At 34.9% G+C, this 13,280-nt stretch overlaps 1 protein-coding gene across 22 annotated transcripts in view; it reads right to left on the bottom strand.

Moving 5' to 3' along the window:
* The window catches only part of Esrrg (estrogen related receptor gamma), a 556,652-nt gene that overhangs the window by 361,822 nt on the left and 181,550 nt on the right, over positions 1-13,280 (bottom strand). Inside the window, exon 1 of one of the 22 annotated variants that reach the window (XM_074048323.1) lies at positions 4,445-13,025. The exons of the other annotated variants lie outside the window; for them this stretch is intronic. The gene's annotated coding sequence lies outside the window, so the exon portion shown is untranslated. Of the gene's footprint in view, positions 1-4,444; positions 13,026-13,280 lie in introns of those variants that run through there. 22 annotated transcript variants of the gene reach the window in all.

Here is a 13,280-nt window from a genome sequence, read left to right as displayed (position 1 = left end):
TGGACACGGAAACTAATGGAGTGGAAAGACTACAATTTGATTCAAAGCATTTTTCAAAGGAACTCCCCTTTTGTTTTAATAATATTTTCCTTTTCCTTCATTTTTACACACAGCTAAATTATCTGCCAGAGTTGGAACATGGAAAGACTTTTGTATATTCATCTTTTATGCTACAAAGTTGCTAAATTCAGTTTTTATCTCTAGGAGTTTTTTTGTCATTTTCTTGAGATTTTCTACAGAGAGAATCACAAAGTCTGCATAAAGAAATGATGTTACTTATTTTCAATATATTTGCCTTTTTTGCTTCTTAACACATTTTACCAGCTAGGTGTTCATGTACAATGTGAATATGAGTTTTATATTTTATGGGGTAAGCATTTAGTTTCTCATCATTAAATATACTAGCTATAAGTATCTTACAGATGGACTTTATTAGGTTTAGAAAGTTTCCTTCTATTCCTACTCTGCAGGGAATATTTTCTCAGTATGAATTGATGTTAAACTTTGGCACACTATTTTTCTGCATCAATTCTTATGCATCTGTGGGGTTTTTTCTTTAGACTATGTTGATTATATTGATATTGATCCAGATTGGCAATTCCACTTTGTAGCTGCTATTCTTATCATATCTTGAGATATTTGATTTTCTGTTCTATAGATTATGTCTATATCTACAGTAATGAAGAATACTTGTAATTTTCTTTACTCTTTTCTTTTTCTCTTTTTTCATCTTTGCCTGTTTGGAATATCAGTGTTTTTCTTTAGAGGCCAAAGTTACTCTTCTGGCTTCATAAAATAAATGTTGAAGTATTCCTCTTTTCTCTGAAAAAGATTTTATAGAATTAGCACAATTTCTTCCTAAGGTGTTTGGTAGGATACACCAGTAAATCTGGGCCTAGAGATTTCTTTTGCAGAAGGATTTTAACAAGAATTCAATTTCTTTAATAGGAGTTAAGTAATCTATGTTATTCAAGTGAGTTTTAGTAGATCATGATTTTCAAAAATTTGTCCATTTCCTAAATTTTCAAATTCCTACTCATGAAATTGGCCTTTTAATGGCTGTAGGATCAGTAGCGTGGTCCCCTATTTATTCTTGATATTGCTAATTTGTGTATTTCCTTTTTCACTTTATCAATTTTGCTAGGAGTTTACCAATTTTATTGATTTTTCAATAAAATTGCTTTCTTCTCCTGTTTTTCTTTTTTTAAATTTTATTAACTTTTTTTGGTGAAACTAAGGTTTTAAATTTTATTAACTTCTGTACCTTTCTTTATTTTTATACCCTTCATTCTATTTGCCTTGGGTTTATTTTGCTCTCCTTTTCCCAGAATATTGAAATCAAAATTTAGAGAACTGACTTGCATCCTCTCTTCTGCTTTAATCTAGGCATACAATACATACAAGAAAGTTCCCTGTAAGCACTGCTTTAGCTAAATCACACATATTTTTTTCAATATTTTCATCATTGTATGTTAGTTGTAGCAGAGGATTTCACTTTGACATTTCTATATATGATTACAATGTACCTCTGTTAGATTCTCTCCCTCCATCATTCTACCTCACCCTCTCCTCTCTACTTAAAACAATTTTAACAGGTTTCATTGCTCTGTTTTCACAGAAGTACATGAAATACATCAACCATATTTACTGTCCTTTATCCCCTCCATTCACTTTCTTGTTCCCATTATTATCTACCCCCCCAACCAGACCTTCACTTTTTAAGTGTATATTCATTGTTCAAAGGGGTTTCCCCATGGTATTCCACCCATGAATATACTGTACTTTAATCAGATTAATCACTTCTATAACTCTCCCTTTCCCTTTCCCATTTTGTTATGCCTTCTTCCTACACAGATGAAATATACTTTGATATTATTCACTCTCATTCTATTTTCTTCTTCTTTCTCTCCCTCATAGCCTCAAACAGTCCCACAATTACAGCCATGTATATGTAATACATTTATATAGAGACATACATACATGACCACATTTGTTTTTGAATCACACCCATTTTGATATATTTTAATTTTGTTCAGTTCAAAATATCTTCTACTTTCCCTTGAGTCAGCTCTTGGATCATGGATTATTTAGAAATGCATTGTCTACTATTCAAGTTTGGATATATTCCTATTGACTTTCTATTATTTACATATATATCCATTCTTTATGGTCTGAGAATATATTTCATGCTATTTCAATTCTTTCAGATTTTTTAAATTGATTTTATGACCCAGGAAATGGTCTATTTTGATTAATATTCCAAATTCCCATGAAAAGCTTTTGTATGGTGCCATTATTGGCTGGAAGTCTCTAAAACTATCAAATAGATCCACTTGGTTGATGGTATTGAGTTCTTGTAAACGCCTGAAGATTTTCTGTATATTAGTTATATCTGTTACAAAGGGAGGAGAGCCACAGCTTCCAACTATAACTGTGGATTTGCGTTTTTCTACTCTTTTGTCAGCTTTGACTTTATGTATGTTAAGTCCCACACATTTAGAACTGCTACATTGCCTTGATGATATGTTTATTTATGTAATTCACCCCACACTTTGTTGTTGTTGTTGTTGTTGCAGTGCTGAGGATCAAACCCATGTCCTCATGAATTTCAGGCAAAGGCAAGAACTCTACCAATGAACTATACCCCTGGCTAATGTTCCTCTTTATTTCTGGTAGTGTCACCTTCTCTCTCTCTCTCTCTCTCCCTCTCTCTCTCTCTCTCTCTCTCTCTCTCCCTCTCTCTTTGATGTTGCTTTCTGTTATTGACATAGCTTCTCCAGCTTTCTTTTAATTGTTGTTCGCATGGAACAACTTTTTTATCCTTTTGTTCAGCTATATTATTATATTGGAAAATTTTCCTACAGAGAACACAGACTTAGGTCATGTTTTCTTTTACTCATGTCTGATAATCTTCATTTCTAATTATTGCATTTACACTATATCTACCAATTTATTGTTTGTTTTCTATTTGTTCTCTTTGTTTTTCAATTCTCAGTTTTTCCTTTCCGCCTACTTTATACTTACCTGAACATTTTTAGGATTCCACATGAAGTAATTACTTGTTATTTATTATCTGTTATATAGGTTTTTAGTGTTTGTTCTTCACTAAAAACTTCACTTTTGACAGGGTACTTAGAATTAAATTTACCATTTCAAGTGAAAGATAGAAACCTTCTACCTCAAATTTCTCTTTATCCTACATAATTTTTTTATTCTTTCATCTTTGTTGTGTACTTGCCTTATATATTATACCTACATACAGTGAAAACATCTACATTTAGGATGAAAATTTTGCTTTCGACTGTCAAACACACTTTATAGAATTCAAGAAGAGAATATTATATGTTTGCAAATATTTATTATTTCTTTTGTTCCTCTTTTATTCTTGTTCCAAGTTTCAATTTGGCATCATTTTCATTCTATTTGAAGAACTTCCTGTAGAAATTCTTTTAAAGCTGGCTTGTTGGCAACAAATTCTCTTCATTCCTCTCACCTGGGGACATCTTTAGCTCATGTTCATTTCTGAGTAGCATGTTGGTTATAGAATTCTTTCCACTGCCTTAAAATGTTGTGTCCCTTCCTTTCTGCCTTCCACACTTTCTGATGAGACATCCATGGTCATTTAAACAGTTTTTCCTCTATAGGAAATGCATTATATAAACCTGGCCACTTTTAAAATTTCTTTGTTTCAAGTTTAATGATTATTTCCTCTTTCCATTTCATTATGTTATCTGATCAGCAATTCTTTTTTTTTTTACTGTGGGCTATTGTATTCTTCAGTTCTAAAATTTCAATTTGTGATTTTTCCTTGTATTTTCAATTTCTTTGCTGTACTTTTTACTTTAACTTTGTTTCAAAAGTATTTGTGATTGTTTGTTGAAGCATTTTTATAATGCTTAAATAAAAAACTTTACCTGTTAATTCCAACATCTGTGTCTTCTCAGCATTGGTATCTCTTGACTTGATTTTCTTGGTTCTTCCTATGTCAAGCAATTTTGCATTGTAGCTTGGATATTTTAAAAATTATGTTATGCAACTTTGAGTTCTGTTTAAATTCTGTGGAATATGAACTATTTTTGTTTTAGCAAGCAAACTGGTGAGTTTCAAATAGCTTTTCTAAGGGCTCCAATGTTAGTTTTCAAACCCTTTGTGGGGCTATTCAAATTCCCCCTGTGTGAGTGCCACCCAGTGGCCAGGATGGACATAGGTGATGTATACATTAAGTCTCAAATTTTGTGTTATGCTAAATTAGGATCACAGCCTTATTCCAGAGGGATCCTTGGAGTTCATAAACGTCATTAGGGAGTCATTTTCCCAAGCTCATAACTAACTGCAGCATCCTGGCATTTTCTCAAGATCCCCTTTTCAACCTTCCCACCAAAAATTCGGAGCTTTAATTATCTCACTTCATCACATATAATAAGGGAAACAATAGCAAACTTACCACCACTTGAGGGATAGCTCTACTTCTGGCCTTTTTTCATTTCCTTTTGAGAATCCTCACATGGTGATCCTATAAATTAGGTCCAGGTTTTATAGCTGAATTCAATGGCAGACACAGGGTAGATTGAGCTTACTCGATTTTATCCGGAACCAAAACTCAAGGTAAAAAATTTTTAAATCATGAAATAAATGCATTGTATACAGAATATGAAACACAGAGCTTACATATCAGTCTTTAACATAAGTTAAAGAACATAATAAATATCAATGTTACCTCATCTAAGTTAAAACTACAGTGCACCCCTCAGAGACTTTTCGAAGCCCTCCTTTTCCCCTCCCATGGGAAGAGTATATCCCTTTATAGTCTTACTACCTAAGCATATAACTATGAACCATACACTGCTTGGCTTTTATGCTTTACATTTTAATAAATGTACAAATGTACTTTGATCATACTTATACAACTTAAGTAATCATTATGAAGTGAACATACTTTTCATCTACCACCCAATCCACATATAAAGTGTCACCAGCATTCAGAGTCCTTTCATGCCTTTCCAAATCACTGTCTCTATCTTCTTCCCCATGGGTAACCATTGTACTAAATTCTAATATCTCAGCTTACTTTAATCTGTTTTTTAACTTTGTATAAATAGATCCACACAGAATGTATGCTTTATGTCTAACTTCTGCTCCCTGATATTATAAGGTCATGCATCACTTAATGATGGGAACTCATCCTCAGAAATCTGTCCTTAGGCAATTTTGTCATTGTGTGAACATCATAAATGCTTACATAAGCCTAGATGCTATGATCCATACCTCAGGTCCCCTACATAATCTTGATACAATCTAGAGACAGAGTAAATATGAAGTATACGAGGTTGTGGCCAGTGTAACAGAGCATGCTGTTTTACAGTAAACCTGTATTTATATAAATAGGAGGGTAGTCTAAAATAATAAAAACTATAGCATGGTAAATACATAAACCAGTAGCCTAGTTCTTTGCTAATGTCATCAAATATTATGCACTGCACATAATTGCATGGGCTTTACTTTTATATTGACTGGCAGGGCAGTAGGTTTGCTTCTACCAGCTTTACCACAAACACGTGATCAGGCATTGCACTATGAGGTAATGACAGTTACCATGTCAGTAGGTGATAGGAATTTTTCCTCTTCATTATAATCGTATGGGACCATTGTCATATATACAGTCTGTTATTGAAATGTAGCCCATGACTGTACTAAGTTTTCACAATTTAAGTTTCTCTATGCTTTCATTCAGTACTACTGGCTTCTTATCTGTTAAATGGGTTGTTAAGTGAAAAATTATTAAATTATGACACTATAAATATGGATCATGTGCTGGGAGATATTTATTCCCCGTTACACAGGATAGTGCCTGGGGGAAAACAGTCCACAGAACACATTTTTGAATAAAGAGATGACTAAATTACAATAATGGAAGTGCACAGAAAATACGCTCACTGAGTAGAGGCCAATGACCATGTGTGAGATAGGAATAAGTAGATTTTAACCAACAATTTTGGCACTCACACAAATAGCTTAGTTCCAAAGACAAACAGGTGAACATAAAGCCACTGCAATTTGGTCCATTTATGTAATTCTTTAGAAAATCTGCTTTGCCATCTGTCTTCATCTCTAAATAACATAGAGTTCAAGGATTTACAGGGGTTACACTCAAGTTCAACTTTTGGGTAGATGGTAATGGAGCCTTGAGCTGTCATTAAAGAACAAACGGACCAAACACTGTTGACTTCCTGCGTGCTGCCATTCATCTCTCTGTGTGATTGTCAAGACAGTCTCTGATTACTGATATGATTATCCCCAAAAGATGGTCTGTAGAGATGCTCATACACTGCTAGTCTGTCCCAGTCTCATAAATTGAAAATCTTGTTGGCTTATTCTTCAAAGGGAGAAAAAGGCCACCAGGAAGAAAATGGTGGTTTAAGAAAGATACCAGCTGCTACAATGCTACATTAATTGCATTAATGCAAACACAGCAGAGTGAAAACAGGATTTTGCTGTTTTGTCTCTTCTTGTTCTTTCAATATCACTATTGAGTTAATGGAAGGACTGTCATGGAATTTTCTGAAAGATAAAATGGTTCCCCTCCAAAATTACCTCAGTATTAGTGAAGTCCTCTTTCCATAGTAGGAGAATTTAGCAGCAATCTTTCTCTCTCTCTCTCTCTCTCTCTAAATCCATTTCTATCTCTCAGTACTTTTTTTTCCAAAATAAACTATACCATACTGCAACTGGCAAAATGTTATTACCACCAATGAAATAAAGTAAAATATCATTAACTAGGATTTTCTGAATTTTTTAAATTTATGGCCTGTATCAACAGTAATTAATCTGAAATGAGTATCAATAAATTGTGTATTTATTTATAATGATTATAAATAAAAATAAAGTACATTAAAGGGATATTTTCATATACATTAAATACTTTGAGAGCATCCAGTAATATTTAGACTACTAATAAATTAGCACTAAAAGAAAACATGAAAATAATTTTATCTGACGTTTATCTTACAGGAGGAACACAGAGTGTGGAAAAGGAGGAGACATGATGTAATCACTAAGGCCACCATGTAAAGATTCTGAGCATGTTTCTAATACCTTCATCCAAATGTATTTTCCAACCCGCATTCATCATTTTTTAATAATTTTTAAAATTTTTATCAGAAAAATGCTCCAAACTTACATTTATAATATCAATATCATTTACTATTCCTTTTTATTTAATTTAGGAAATATTTGACTTACTGATTTATAATGATATGAGCTAAAAAATGAAATGTGATGAGAAAGTATATCATTAAGGAATATGAGGTATGGATCCACAATGAGGATAAAATTGAAATTCTCAAAATATATTCTCAGCTATAGCAAAAGTATTCAGTAAAAGACAAACCAGTTTACAAAGATTAAAAACATTTCTGATGCTTTATTATTAAACACACAGTAGAATAATTATTGCTTTTTAATATGCTTTCTTCTGACCTTAAAACAATTGAACCTTCACATTAAAAAAAATTAATTAAAGCAGAATGGATCTGCAGTGAGCCAGGGGGAAAATCCCTAAAACTTAACATTAAAGAAAAAAAATGAATAAATTAAACAAGGAAAGTTAAAATGTTTCTCCTTTAATGTATATTAGATGTTTCTTATAATGAGTATGAACAAATGCCACTAAAGGAAATACTGGTGAAAAATTATTTGAAGTAAACCATTTACTAGATAAACTCATAATTTTTTCAACATACTCCATAATTTTCTCACTAAAGCAAGAGATTCTCCAAGATGTAGAAAGTTTACAGAAAATGGATTATCCTCAAAACAGTAGCAAAGCTTGGTAAGTTGTCAAATACAGCATTCTCAACTGAAGAAAATGACTACAGGAAGTATCACTAACACTGGAAAGTCATTTTCCACAAATATTAACCAGTGTGAACTACATTTCCTCTACCCATGGATTCCCACACAATTTTCTATGTTCTTCTAATATTATATAGAAGTAAGGGGTAGAGCTAGGGGCTGGTGGAAAGATAGGTGGTAGCTATACCAAAGGAGAGGTAAAAAAAATCAATAATGAAAGCAATTTCCTATGTATGTAGAGCTCTCATTATCACCACTGCCAACCCTTCTTCAGCAACTTCTCAGCTCTCCCTCACCCCACCAAAATAGATTAATTTTGCCATGTAAGTCTATGAAAAGAATACCTGGTTGTAAATATGATCTGATGTTAGGGAAGCCAGATGTGTACTACACAAACATACAAAAGGAGGATAAAAAGTTATGCACACACTCAAGCAAATGTTTTAAAGGGAATGAAGATTTATTGCAAAGATCTAATAGGAAAGATGAACCATCTGCTAAGTGACTTATATTGCCCCATACATTAGCATTTGTTGTCATGTTTTCAAAGTACAGAATTCTATCACTATTCTGATCAGTCTTCTGGATGTGATGAGTTTGCTATGCAGTAGTTAAAAAATAAAGTCCCAAAGAAAAGGCTTGGCCTTGACCTCTAATTCAAAATTCAGTATGGTGCTGTAGAGGTTACAATAAACATGGTTTGCTGATGCCCTCATCCAGTTTTCACTGTCATGTGAGGATACCATAATAACAATTCTTGTCTTCCAGACAACAAACGGATTTTCAAGGGGTTCCAGTGACTTTTTCAAGGTTATCCAGGTAATGGCTGGATAGGTGGGACTTTGAGTGATTACATTCCTTGATTTCTCCACTTCCTAAGATGACCTGTAGGCCTTGAATCCAAATGTAAGCTGTGTCAGTGATCAGAGTGCCCACTCTCCTTGGGCTAACCAGAGTGCTCTTGAAATACCTGCAAGTGCCTTGCAGAGAGGGACTGAGCTGTGAGCACCTGTGTGTTATAGTCACTTTCCCATACCTGTGAAAAAGTGTCAGAGAAACAACTCAAGGGAGGAAAGATTTATTTTGGCTCACAGTTTCAGAGGGTTCAGTCCATCACGGCAGTGAGGGCATGGCAGAGTAGAGCAGCTCACATCACGGTGGCCAGGAAACAGAAAGCACCTGCACTTTGGGCTCTCACTTTTTTCCTCTTTTTTTTGTGTGTGTGTGCGGTACTGGAACTTGAACTCAGGGCCTACACCTTGAGCCACTCCACCAGTCCTGTTTTGTGAATGTTTTTTCTTGAGATAGGGTCTCATGAACTTTTTGCCAGAGCTGGCTTCAAACCATGTCCTCCTGATCTCTGCCTCTTGAGTACCTAGGATTACAGGCGTGAGCCACCAGCACCCAGCTACTTTTTTTCCCTTTTATCCCACCTGGCCCCCAGCCTATTGGATCACCCACAGGTGGATCTTCTTCGCTCAGGAAATACCCTCACAGACATACCCAGATGTGTGCTTTACTAACTTATTATGTGCTTCTCAATCCATTCAAGATTAACCAGCCTGGAAGAGTATCTGTCTCAGCAGGAGAACAGTGAAGATGTGTTGAGTGAATTAATGATGAAAGGAATGCCAAGAAATTTCTACTACCTAGAATATACTCAGCAAGCTGACAGATGCTGGAATAAATAAAATATAGATTTTTGTATCAATAAGACTAAGAAAATGAAAAGAGCAAAGCACAGTTAAAAGAACTAAATTGTTCGACCTAAAACATAAATATTAGAGTACTCGAGGATGACTTACAGAGAAGTTAGTATTTCAGTTCTATCAAATACAATTAGCGAGCACCTGCCTAGTAAGTGTCAGGCCCTGAGTTCAAACCCCAACAGTACCAAAAAAAAAAAAAAATTAGCTTACTAGTGAGAAAATGAGTAGGGTAGAAGTGGCCCCACACAAACAAAAAATAAAGCAGAAGCAAAATAACAGTGTTTAAAGTAGTATTAAAATGATAGCCATAAAATCAACAACACATGTTTTACCTTTAATTTCTAAGTCTAATAAGAAACTGAATCATTTTCACATTCTGTCACCTAGGAATTGGCAAAGCAAAATATGCATTAATAGTATCAGGATTTTTTTTTTTTTTAGAGAGTCACAATTTGAAATCACTGTACCAATAAAAGTAACTCTATCTCACAGAAGAAGGCTAAATTGAGTGGCCTCTACCTCTTTCCTTATTTAAACTGCATGGAGTAGCAACACTGTGCTCAGGCCAATTTCAGGCCCAGAAGCCTGGGAAATGTACAGCAGGACTTCTTCCTGATATACACTGCCCAATGGGATTGCCATAAAACACTTGCTTTAAATAGAGAGCTTCAATACCCTGGTGATAGAAAGGAGTCAGTGATTACAGTCAGAGATTCTGTTGCTTCAGTACAGCCATGAAATTCAAGTTAATCCAGCAGAGTAGACAAAAAGATAAAGTTGCATGTCTGCCACACTGGTGTTCTTTTCCATTAAGCATGTCTTCCTGCTCCAATAGGAGGTCCCTGCAGTATAGACCTTCATCAAAGGAAGGTAGAACAATTAATTGCCTGCTACTTGCCAACTAATCCATCCCCTCATGGTGGCACCACGCAGATTCAGGGCATGCCTGTAAGAGCAGTCAGTTCCAGGTAGTTACCATGTAGAATATCACCACAAATGAGGATCAATGTCCAACACCACTTTGGAATAGTAATTTCTTAATTCTTATTCAGATCCAGCAGGCAAGATAATATAACTTGATCTGAATTGGCCATGTGATCCTGATAGCGTCCTGCTAATGGGCTGTTCACTTAATTTATGTAATTTTAAAAAATTAAATAGTCGTATTTTAAATCCCCACTGCAGTCCTTCAGATAGAAAGTACATGTTGAAAGTTACAGTGTCTTTATAAATCAATGTTATCAAACTTCTTACCCTGTTGACTACATTGTCTTAAAGTTTTACCTTTTCTTGACTTGCCTTTTGGCTCATAAGAAAAATATTTTAGAATCCCATCAGCAAGTCACTTAAAATCTCTGCTGAGGGAAAATAGGTTTGTCAATTTGGTTTTAGACTGCAACATAAATTTGTTGCTTTATGAATATATAGTAGGAACCCAGCATGCTGGGCTACAGATGTATTTGCAAAGAGGATACAGATAGCAGAGCAAAGGTAATATTCAAAAGCCAACAAAATCAAATTCATTTTTGTTACACACACAATTCCAAAAAAAATATATTTCAATTCATAAAACATTTACTGAGAGCCTTCTATGTTCAAGGCAGTGTGCCTTTCCATTTCTTTACCCTGGCCTCTGAGTGTAATGGCTGACAAAATCTTCCTGAAGCTTCCCTGGTTTTCAAGCTCTAAAACAATCATAGAGGCAAAGAGAAGGCTTTCGGAGGCACGCTAAGCTTCTCCTTAACTACTTGATCTTGGACTTGTGGATTCTGCAGTACCTGGAACTATCTTCTCAGTTTTCTCTAGTCACATCCCTTTATGGAACCTTCCATCAGAGATTTGGGTAGAGAAATGGACATCACCCCTCACTGAGAACAGGTGTGGAGGAACATTTGGTGCCTTTCAGATTGGACTTTGCTCTTACTGTAGTGAGGTTTTCACCTACTTTGTTCAAGTTTATAAATCACTTCCTAGAACTAAACTTATTTTTATTGATAGCCATACAACTCAGCGATAAATGAAGAGACTGGTCACGTTGTACAGATTTTGATGTTGGTTTTTTGGATGCTGGAAATGGGATGAAGTCACACGACTTTGTATTCAGCTTATTTCCTCCCCTCAGCTCTTACTTGGTCCCTCAAATGAAGGAAATGCAATCACTACATTCCAAAGTCCAACTACTCTGAGTGATATGAGTGGCAAGATGACATATGGTTCAGAGCAGATGCCAGGAGGGCACCACAATATGTGACAAAAGGGAAAGAGGTTTTATTCATGTAAATATGAATATAGCTATAAAAATCAGTACATATTCATTTAATATGTACTCATTTGATCATATATAAAACATGTATACTAACTATATGGCATATGAACACATATGGCATAGAGGACAACACGTATATATGGTGGACATTAACTATATAGATATGTGAACTTGCACCTGTACAAAACAATTAGACAGAATTTCTCAGATTTGCCTTTGAGGTTGTCTGGGGAGAGAAAACATGGAATAAAGGCTACTTAGGGACAGGGAGGGTATGTGGAACCCTTAACCTGAGCAAATGCATTTTACCCATCTATAAATTAGGGTTTCAAGTTTCCAAATAAGGTTTTGTTAGGGAAGTCTCCCTTTCCCTAGCTACTTTTTCAATCTGTTTTTTCACGGCTTCTCAAAGATATAATCTCCCTTTTCTTAATCTAGGCTAATCCCCATAAGGCCCTCATTTCTCCCTCTGATAAAACCAGCTATGCTTAATCCCAATTCTATTTATTTTCAGACAATTACTGTTCATTATTTAAGGGTAAACTCATGCCCCTTTCCTACATAGATCCCTAAACAGAAATTCTAGCCTGTCACCATCTTCATCCCTTTTCCTCTATTATGAGGAAAGTCGACATCATGAATTTATAAAGATATAGTCTGTATTTCTTAATTCAGTTTTATTTTTGAATTGCCAAATTGAAGTATAACTCAGGTAATCTCTGAGTATGAATGTCTCCTGTGTATGAACAACTAGGTCAACACAGACTGCTTTCCCTACTGCACTTTTGTCAATCTGAGCTTTCTCCACTCTACTTTACATTTCACTTGAGACAATGATCTTTCCCATTCTATAGTCTCAGCTGGAGCTGAAAAACAAATTGTTTTCCTCCTTATAGTCTACTGACCAAAGTTAAAAACAATTCCATGTTTCCTAATTTATTTGGCAGGATAATATAATACATTTTAGTCAAGATGGAGAGACATTCATATAAACTGATTGTTATAATCTAAGATTTTAAATGCTGTGGAAGATTAAGACATAGAGGAAGGATATCTTTTAGCAAAATATGTAAGAAATAAAACAAGCCGTGTTTGAGTATGAAAAAAATGTAATGAAGAATTGGTGATTATAATCCATTAATAGGGTGGGAATAGGCCTTTTTTTTTTCATTTTTCTTTTATTATTCATATGTGCATACAAGGCTTGGTTCATTTCTCCCCCCTGCCCCCACCCCCTCCCTTACCACCCACTCCACCCCCTCCCGCTCCCCACCTCAATACCCAGCAGAAACTATTTTGCCCTTATTTCTAATTTTGTTGTAGAGAGAGTATAAGCAATAATAGGAAGGAACAAGGGGTTTTGCTGGTTGAGATAAGGATAGCTATACAGGGCATTGACTCACATTGATTTCCTGTGTGTGGGTGTTACCTTCTAGGTTAATTCTTTTTGATCT

Source organism: Castor canadensis, chromosome 11, assembly GCF_047511655.1.
Source record: "Castor canadensis chromosome 11, mCasCan1.hap1v2, whole genome shotgun sequence".
Classification (NCBI taxonomy): Eukaryota; Metazoa; Chordata; class Mammalia; order Rodentia; family Castoridae; genus Castor; species Castor canadensis.
Note: the sequence above shows the minus strand (reverse complement) of the source record. Positions and strands in the feature narration are given on the sequence as shown.